The sequence below is a fragment of the Hemiscyllium ocellatum genome (assembly GCF_020745735.1).
Source record: "Hemiscyllium ocellatum isolate sHemOce1 chromosome 15 unlocalized genomic scaffold, sHemOce1.pat.X.cur. SUPER_15_unloc_10, whole genome shotgun sequence".
In the NCBI taxonomy this organism is placed as follows: Eukaryota; Metazoa; Chordata; class Chondrichthyes; order Orectolobiformes; family Hemiscylliidae; genus Hemiscyllium; species Hemiscyllium ocellatum.
Genome location: NW_026867446.1, coordinates 571,370 through 581,369, shown reverse-complemented (window position 1 = coordinate 581,369; position 10,000 = coordinate 571,370).

Here is a 10,000-nt window from a genome sequence, read left to right as displayed (position 1 = left end):
ACTGACACTTAGAATATTTTTGAAGCAGTACAAATCAGTAACCAGCGACACTTAGAATATTTTTGAAGCAGTACAAATCAGTAACCACTGACACTTAGAATATTTTTGAAGCAGTACAAATCAGTAACCGCTGACACTTAGAATATTTTTGAAGCAGTACAAATCAGTAACCAGCGACACTTAGAATATTTTTGGAGCAGTACAAATCAGTAACCACTGACACTTAGAATATTTTTGAAGCAGTACAAATCAGTAACCGGCGACACTTAGAATATTTTGAAGCAGTACAAATCAGTAACCAGACACTTAGAATATTTTGAAGCAGTACAAATCAGTAACCAGCGACACTTAGAATATTTTTGGAGCAGTACAAATCAGTAACCACTGACACTTAGAATATTTTTGAAGCAGTACAAATCAGTAACCGGCGACACTTAGAATATTTTTGAAGCAGTACAAATCAGTAACCACTGACACTTAGAATATTTTTGAAGCAGTACAAATCAGTAACCGGCGACACTTAGAATATTTTTGAAGCAGTACAAATCAGTAACCACTGACACTTAGAATATTTTTGAAGCAGTACAAATCAGTAACCGCTGACACTTAGAATATTTTTGAAGCAGTACAAATCAGTAACCAGCGACACTTAGAATATTTTTGGAGCAGTACAAATCAGTAACCAGCCCCACTTAGAATATTTTTGAGTCAGTACAAATCAGTAACCAGCGACACTTAGAATATTTTTGAAGCAGTACAAATCAGTAACCACTGACACTTAGAATATTTTTGAAGCAGTACAAATCAGTAACCAGCGACACTTAGAATATTTTTGAAGCAGTACAAATCAGTAACCAGCGACACTTAGAATATTTTTGGAGCAGTACAAATCAGTAACCAGCGACACTTAGAATATTTTTGAAGCAGTACAAATCAGTAACCAGCGACACTTAGAATATTTTTGGAGCAGTACAAATCAGTAACCAGCGACACTTAGAATATTTTTGAAGCAGTACAAATCAGTAACCACTGACACTTAGAATATTTTTGAAGCAGTACAAATCAGTAACCAGCGACACTTAGAATATTTTTGAAGCAGTACAAATCAGTAACCACTGACACTTAGAATATTTTTGAAGCAGTACAAATCAGTAACCAGCGACACTTAGAATATTTTTGGAGCAGTACAAATCAGTAACCACTGACACTTAGAATATTTTTGAAGCAGTACAAATCAGTAACCAGCGACACTTAGAATATTTTTGAAGCAGTACAAATCAGTAACCACTGACACTTAGAATATTTTTGAAGCAGTACAAATCAGTAACCGCTGACACTTAGAATATTTTTGAAGCAGTACAAATCAGTAACCAGCGACACTTAGAATATTTTTGGAGCAGTACAAATCAGTAACCACTGACACTTAGAATATTTTTGAAGCAGTACAAATCAGTAACCAGCGACACTTAGAATATTTTTGGAGCAGTACAAATCAGTAACCACTGACACTTAGAATATTTTTGAAGCAGTACAAATCAGTAACCAGCGACACTTAGAATATTTTTGAAGCAGTACAAATCAGTAACCACTGACACTTAGAATATTTTTGAAGCAGTACAAATCAGTAACCAGCGACACTTAGAATATTTTTGAAGCAGTACAAATCAGTAACCACTGACACTTAGAATATTTTTGAAGCAGTACAAATCAGTAACCAGCGACACTTAGAATATTTTTGAAGCAGTACAAATCAGTAACCAGCGACACTTAGAATATTTTTGGAGCAGTACAAATCAGTAACCAGCGACACTTAGAATATTTTTGACGCAGTACAAATCAGTAACCACTGACACTTAGAATATTTTTGAAGCAGTACAAATCAGTAACCAGCGACACTTAGAATATTTTTGAAGCAGTACAAATCAGTAACCGCTGACACTTAGAATATTTTTGAAGCAGTACAAATCAGTAACCAGCGACACTTAGAATATTTTTGGAGCATTACAAATCAGTAACCAGCGACACTTAGAATATTTTTGGAGCAGTACAAATCAGTAACCACTGACACTTAGAATATTTTTGAGTCAGTACAAATCAGTAACCAGCGACACTTAGAATATTTTTCAGTCAGTACAAATCAGTAACCAGCGACACTTAGAATATTTTTGAGTCAGTACAAATCAGTAACCAGTGACACTTAGAATATTTTTGGAGCAGTACAAATCAGTAACCAGCGACACTTAGAATATTTTTGAAGCAGTACAAATCAGTAACCAAGTGCATTTTTGAATTGGTTACTGATTTCTCCGTTGAAGTTGGGGCTGCGGTTGGCTTCAGTTAGTGGTGGGGGCTTAATTTTCGCCGAGGGGAGCGTGTCCCGGTAGTGTCTCCGAGGAAGTGGTACCTATTGAAGGGGGTGTTTCTGAATTTGGGCCCTTTTTGAGTGGCATTGCCGGATGGGTTTTGTGTTGAAGGCTTCCAAATCGGGTAGCTCAGCCGGATTTGACCCGGCGGTTCTACCGACTGTCACGCCTTCGAGGGGGGACTGTTGTCTAAGTTCAGGCCGGATTTGGTGAATTTCCTAAGTCGGGAAGTGGTCCCAACGGGTTTGGGAGTGAACCTAACTGCTCATACCAACTTTGAGGCTTTGGGGCCGGGTAGCACAGTCGGATTTGACCCGGCGGTTCTGCCGAATGCCTGGCCTTCGAGGGGGGCCTGCCCTCTGAGTTCAGGCCGAATTTGGTGATTTTCCTAAGTCGGGAAGTGGTCCAAACGGGGATGGGAGTGAACCTGACAGCTCATACCGACTTTGGGGCTTCCAAGCCGGGTAGCTCAACCGGATTTGATCCAGCGGTTCTAGCGACTGCCACGGCTTCGAGGGGGGACTGTTGTCTAAGTTCAGGCCGAATTTGGTGAATTTCCCGAGTCGGGAAGTGGTCCAAACGGGGATGGGAGTGAACCTGACAGCTCTTACCGACATTGAGGCTTCGGGGCCGGGTAGCTCAGTCGGATTTGACCCGGCGATTCTGCCGACTTCCACGCCTTCGAGCGGGGACTCTCCTCTAAGTTCAGGCCGAATTTGGTGAATTTCCTAAGTCGGGAAGTGGTCCAAACGGGGATGGGAGTGAACCTAACTGCTCATACCAACTTTGAGGCTTTGGGGCCGGGTAGCACAGTCGGATTTGACCCGGCGGTTCTGCCGAATGCCTGGCCTTCGAGGGGGGCCTGCCCTCTGAGTTCAGGCCGAATTTGGTGATTTTCCTAAGTCGGGAAGTGGTCCAAACGGGGATGGGAGTGAACCTGACAGCTCATACCGACTTTGGGGCTTCCAAGCCGGGTAGCTCAACCGGATTTGATCCGGCGGTTCTAGCGACTGCCACGGCTTCGAGGGGGGACTGTTGTCTAAGTTCAGGCCGAATTTGGTGAATTTCCCGAGTCGGGAAGTGGTCCAAACGGGGATGGGAGTGAACCTGACAGCTCTTACCGACATTGAGGCTTCGGGGCCGGGTAGCTCAGTCGGATTTGACCCGGCGATTCTGCCGACTTCCACGCCTTCGAGCGGGGACTCTCCTCTAAGTTCAGGCCGAATTTGGTGAATTTCCTAAGTCGGGAAGTGGTCCAAACGGGGATGGGAGTGAACCTAACTGCTCATACCAACTTTGAGGCTTTGGGGCCGGGTAGCACAGTCGGATTTGACCCGGCGGTTCTGCCGAATGCCTGGCCTTCGAGGGGGGCCTGCCCTCTGAGTTCAGGCCGAATTTGGTGATTTTCCTAAGTCGGGAAGTGGTCCAAACGGGGATGGGAGTGAACCTGACAGCTCATACCGACTTTGGGGCTTCCAAGCCGGGTAGCTCAACCGGATTTGATCCGGCGGTTCTAGCGACTGCCACGGCTTCGAGGGGGGACTGTTGTCTAAGTTCAGGCCGAATTTGGTGAATTTCCCGAGTCGGGAAGTGGTCCAAACGGGGATGGGAGTGAACCTGACAGCTCTTACCGACATTGAGGCTTCGGGGCCGGGTAGCTCAGTCGGATTTGACCCGGCGATTCTGCCGACTTCCACGCCTTCGAGCGGGGACTCTCCTCTAAGTTCAGGCCGAATTTGGTGAATTTCCTAAGTCGGGAAGTGGTCCAAACGGGGATGGGAGTGAACCTGACAGCTCTTACCGACTTTGGGGCTTCCAAGCCGGGTAGCTCAACCGGATTTGATCCGGCGGTTCTAGCGACTGTCACGCCTTCGAGGGGGGACTGTTGTATAAGTTCAGGCCGAATTTGGTGAATTTCCCGAGTCGGGAAGTGGTCCAAACGGGGATGGGAGTGAACCTGACAGCTCTTACCGACTTTGGGGCTTCCAAGCCGGGTAGCTCAACCGGATTTGATCCGGCGGTTCTGCCGACTGTCACGCCTTCGAGGGGGGACTGTTGTATAAGTTCAGGCCGAATTTGGTGAATTTCCCGAGTCGGGAAGTGGTCCAAACGGGGATGGGAGTGAACCTGACAGCTCTTACCGACTTTGAGGCTTCGGGGCCGGGTAGCTCAGCCGGATTTGATCCGGCGGTTCTGCCGACTGTCACGCCTTCGAGGGGGGACTGTCCTCTGAGTTCAGGCCGAATTTGGTGAATTTCCCGAGTCGGGAAGTGGTCCAAACGGGGATGGGAGTGAACCTGACAGCTCATACCGACTTTGAGGCTTCCAAGCCGGGTAGCTCAGCCGGATTTGACCCGGCGATTCTGCCGACTTCCACGCCTTCGAGGGGGGACTGCCCTCTGAGTTCAGGCCGAATTTGGTGCATTTCCCGAGTCGGGAAGTGGTCTCTGTCACAACGGGGGCAAGTGTCTGAAGAGGTAAAGTGAGTAACCAGCACAGCTTAGGGAAGGGTTCCAAAGTTCTCAACAATGTGAATTCGGTTACCAGGAAAGCTTAGGAAAGCTGCCTGACTGTCCCAAACGAATGAACTGCAAAACTTAGGGAACATGCCCGAAGATGCTTAAAAGTGTGAAATCAGTAAGCAGGAAAGCATAGGAAAGTGCCTGAAAGTGCTAAATGAGTAACATGAAAAACGTAGAAAAATGCCCGAAAATGTTTAAAAGTGTGAACTCAGTAACCAGCAAAACTTAGTAAAACGTTGGAAAAGCAGAAATGAGTAACCAGAAAAACTTAGAAAAATGTTTGAAAATGAGAAATGAGTAACCAGAAAAACTTAGAAAAATGTTTGAAAATGAGAAATGAGTAACCAAGAAAACTTAGAAAAATGCCCAAAAAGAAGAAATCAGTAACCAGAAAAACTTAGAAAAATGTTTGAAAATGAGAAATGAGTAACCAGAAAAACTTAGAAAAATGTTTGAAAATGAGAAATGAGTAACCAAGAAAACTTAGAAAAATGCCCAAAAAGAAGAAATCAGTAACCAGAAAAACTTAGAAAAATGTTTGAAAATGAGAAATGAGTAACCAAGAAAACTTAGAAAAATGTTTGAAAATGAGAAATGAGTAACCAAGAAAACTTAGAAAAATGCCCAAAAAGAAGAAATCAGTAACCAGAAAAACTTAGAAAAATGTTTGAAAATGAGAAATGAGTAACCAAGAAAACTTAGAAAAATGCCCAAAAAGAAGAAATCAGTAACCAGAAAAACTTAGAAAAATGTTTGAAAATGAGAAATGAGTAACCAGAAAAACTTAGAAAAATGTTTGAAAATGAGAAATGAGTAACCAAGAAAACTTAGAAAAATGCCCAAAAAGAAGAAATCAGTAACCAGAAAAACTTAGAAAAATGTTTGAAAATGAGAAATGAGTAACCAAGAAAACTTAGAAAAATGCCCGAAAAGAAGAAATCAGTAACCAGAAAAACTTAGAAAAATTTTCGGCCAAGTGTGAAAAATATTCTAAGTGTCAGCGGAGGAAAATGCCGAAGCATCGGGAAAGATTCAAAAACTCATGCCGAACATGAGTTCCGAAGTGCCGGAGGAACTGGGCGAATTGAGCCCGGCGGTTGGCCAGATGTCGTTTTGAGTCTGCAGCCCGAAAACTTTAACTTTGTCTGCCGCGGAAGTCTGGACCGGGAAAAATCCAAACGGTTTTGCCGGGTTCGAGTTCCAGAGCGAAGCAGTCGAATTTGAAATTCAGACCCATTCAGTGCCACTTGACATTGTGACACAGTGAGGTTGGCGGGGTACCCGGAGATTTCTGGGAACACGATTTTTAGAACAAAATGGCGGCGCGGGACCACTTTGAAAGGCATCCGAAAAACGGTTCCGCGGGCAGAGCACTTGAATGACAGGCCTGTGTGCATGCCCAAGAGCTCTCGGAAGTCTAATTTTTGACACTTTGTCAAATTTTCGACAGACTTACCCAACTCTTGCTGCCTGTTCTAAGAATCAGTCAGAGGCCTGTGCGGCGGTCTCTTGACACTTTGGAGGGCGGGCAAACCCCACGTTGACTCCGGCCGTCCCTCCAAAAGGCACTTGCTATTGGGGGAAAGGATTGCAAGTAGCCTGGTTCCCGTGGGAGCGGCCAGGAAGGGTGCAGGCTGGCCCTTGCCTGAGCATTCCCAAAACCCTCTTCCGCTGAGAGCAGACCTCGCACGCCGCACTACCGGCTCTGGGAGTGGTTGGCCGCTATTGTACATAGTCCGGTCCTTCCTCTGCCACCCGGCAAGTGCGATGGCTCTGCCGCCCTGCGGTGCTCGTCACCCAGGTTTGGGGAACACGATACTTAGAACATGTTGGCGGCTCGGGACCTGCAGGCGAAAGGGGCCCCGTGGTGCTGAGCACATCGACCTCGGGTCTCAGTGCAAGCCGGAGAGTTCGCGGAAGTCTTAAAAGATTTTGACATCTGCTCAATTCTTTGACAGGCTTGCCTGACTCTTTCCGTCCGTTCTAAGAATCAGTCGGAGGCCGGGGCGGGGACGGTCTCTTGACACACGGAGGGTTGGCTTCCCTCCTCAGGTGTTTGTGTCGAAAATGAAGGCGAGAGATGCAAGCGTCCTGGTTCCCCTGGGTGCTGCCAGCAAGGGTGCAGGCTGACCCTTGCCTGAGCACTCCCAAAAGCCTCTTAAGCTGAGAGCAGGCGCCGCACTACCGGCTCTGGGAGTCGTTGGCCGCTATTGTACATAGTCCGGTCCTTCCTCTGCCACCCGGCAAGTGCGATGGCTCTGCCTCCCTGCGGTGCTCGTCACCCAGGTTTGGGGAACACGATACTTAGAACATGTTGGCGGCTCGGGACCTGCAGGCGAAGGGGGCCCCGTGGTGCTGAGCACATCGACCTCGCGTCTCAGTGCAAGCCGGAGAGTTCGCGGAAGTCTTAACAGGCTTGCCTGACTCTTTCCGTCCGTTCTAAGAATCAGTCGGAGGCCGGGGCGGGGACGGTCTCTTGACACACGGAGGGTTGGCTTCCCTCCTCAGGCGTTTGTGTCGAAAATGAAGGCGAGAGATGCAAGCGTCCTGGTTCCCCTGGGTGCTGCCAGCAAGGGTGCAGGCTGACCCTTGCCTGAGCACTCCCAAAAGCCTCTTAGGCTGAGAGCAGGCGCCGCACTACCGGCTCTGGGAGTCGTTGGCCGCTATTGTACATAGTCCGGTCCTTCCTCTGCCACCCGGCAAGTGCGATGGCTCTGCCTCCCTGCGGTGCCCGTCACCCAGGTTTGGAGAACACGATACTTAGAACATGTTGGCGGCTCGGGACCTGCAGGCGAAAGGGGCCCCGTGGTGCTGAGCACATCGACCTCGCGTCTCAGTGCAAGCCGGAGAGTTCGCGGAAGTCTTAACAGGCTTGCCTGACTCTTTCCGTCCGTTCTAAGAATCAGTCGGAGGCCGGGGCGGGGACGGTCTCTTGACACACGGAGGGTTGGCTTCCCTCCTCAGGCGTTTGTGTCGAAAATGAAGGCGAGAGATGCAAGCGTCCTGGTTCCCCTGGGTGCTGCCAGCAAGGGTGCAGGCTGACCCTTGCCTGAGCACTCCCAGAAGCCTCTTAGGCTGAGAGCAGACGCCGCACTACCGGCTCTGGGAGTCGTTGGCCGCTATTGTACATAGTCCGGTCCTTCCTCTGCCACCCGGCAAGTGCGATGGCTCTGCCTCCCTGCGGTGCCCGTCACCCAGGTTTGGAGAACACGATACTAAGAACATGTTGGCGGCTCGGGACCTGCAGGCGAAAGGGGCCCCGTGGTGCTTAGCACATCGACCTCGCGTCTCAGTGCAAGCCGGAGAGTTCGCGGAAGTCTAAAGCTTTTGACATTCGCTCAAAGCTTTGACAGGCTTGCCCGACTCTTTCCGTCCGTTCTAAGAATCAGTCAGAGGCTGGTGGGGAGGTCTCTTGACGCAAGGGGGGGGGTGGCGTCCCTCCTCAGGCGCTTGTGTCGAAAATGAAGGCGAGAGATGCAAGCGTCCTGGTTCCCCTGGGTGCTGCCAGCAAGGGTGCAGGCTGACCCTTGCCTGAGCACTCCCAGAAGCCTCTTAGGCTGAGAGCAGACGCCGCACAACCGGCTCTGGGAGTCGTTGGCCGCTATTGTACATAGTCCGGTCCTTCCTCTGCCACCCGGCAAGTGCGATGGCTCTGCCTCCCTGCGGTGCCCGTCACCCAGGATTGGAGAACACGATACTAAGAACATGTTGGCGGCTCGGGACCTGCAGGCGAAAGGGGCCCCGTGGTGCTTAGCACATCGACCTCGCGTCTCAGTGCAAGCCGGAGAGTTCGCGGAAGTCTAAAGCTTTTGACATTCGCTCAAAGCTTTGACAGGCTTGCCCGACTCTTTCCGTCCGTTCTAAGAATCAGTCAGAGGCCGGTGGGGAGGTCTCTTGACGCAAAGGGGAGGGGTGGCGTCCCTCCTCAGGCGCTTGTGTCGAAAAATGAAGGCGAGAGACGCGAGCGGCCTGGTTGCTTTGGGTGCTGCCAGGAAGGATGTGGTCTGACCCTTGCCTGAGCACATCCAAAAGCATGTGATGTTGAGAGCAGACCTCGAGCCCCGCACAACCGGCTCTGGGAGTCGTTGGCCGCTATTGTACATAGTCCGGTCCTTCCTCTGCCACCCGGCAAGTGCGATGGCTCTGTCGCCCTGTGGTGCCCGTCACCCAGGTTTGGGGAACACGATACTAAGAACATGTTGGCGGCTCGGGACCTGCAGGCGAAAGGGGCCCCGTGGTGCTGAGCACATCGACCTCGGGTCTCAGTGCAAGCCAGAGAGTTCGCGGAAGTCTAAAGCTTTTGACATACGCTCAAATCTTTGACAGGCTTGCCCGACTCTTTCCGTCCGTTCTAAGAATCAGTCAGAGGCCGGTGGGGAGGTCTCTTGACGCAAGGGGAGGGGTGGCGTCCCTCCTCAGGCGCTTGTGTCGAAAAATGAAGGCGAGAGACACGAGCGGCCTGGTTGCTTTGGGTGCTGCCAGGAAGGATGTGGTCTGACCCTTGCCTGAGCACTCACAGAAGCATGTGACGTTGAGAGCAGACCTCGAGCCCCGCACGACCGGCTCTGGGAGTGGTTGGCCGCTATGGTACATAGTCCGGTCCTTCCTCTGCCACCCGGCAAGTGCGATGGCTCTGCCGCCCTGTGGTGCCCGTCACCCAGGTTTGGGGAACACGATACTAAGAACATGTTGGCGGCTCGGGACCTGCAGGCGAAAGGGGCCCCGGGGTGCTTAGCACATCGACCTCGTGTCTCAGTGCAAGCCGGAGGGTTCGCGGCAGTCTAAAGCTTTTGACATTCGCTCAAAGCTTTGACAGGCTTGCCCGACTCTTTCCGTCCGTTCTAAGAATCAGTCAGAGGCCAGTGCGGAGGTCTCTTGACACAAGGGGAGGGGTGGTGTCCCTCCTCAGGCGCTTGTGTCGAAAATGAAGGCGGGAGACGCAAGCGTCCTGGTTCCCCCTGGGTGCTGCCAGCAAGGGTGCAGGCTGACCCTTGCCTGAGCACTCCCAAAAGCCTCTTAGGCTGAGAGCAGACGCCGCGCTACCGGCTCTGGGAGTCGTTGGCCGCTATGGTACATAGTCCGGTCCTTCCTCTGCCACCCGGCAAGTGCGATGGC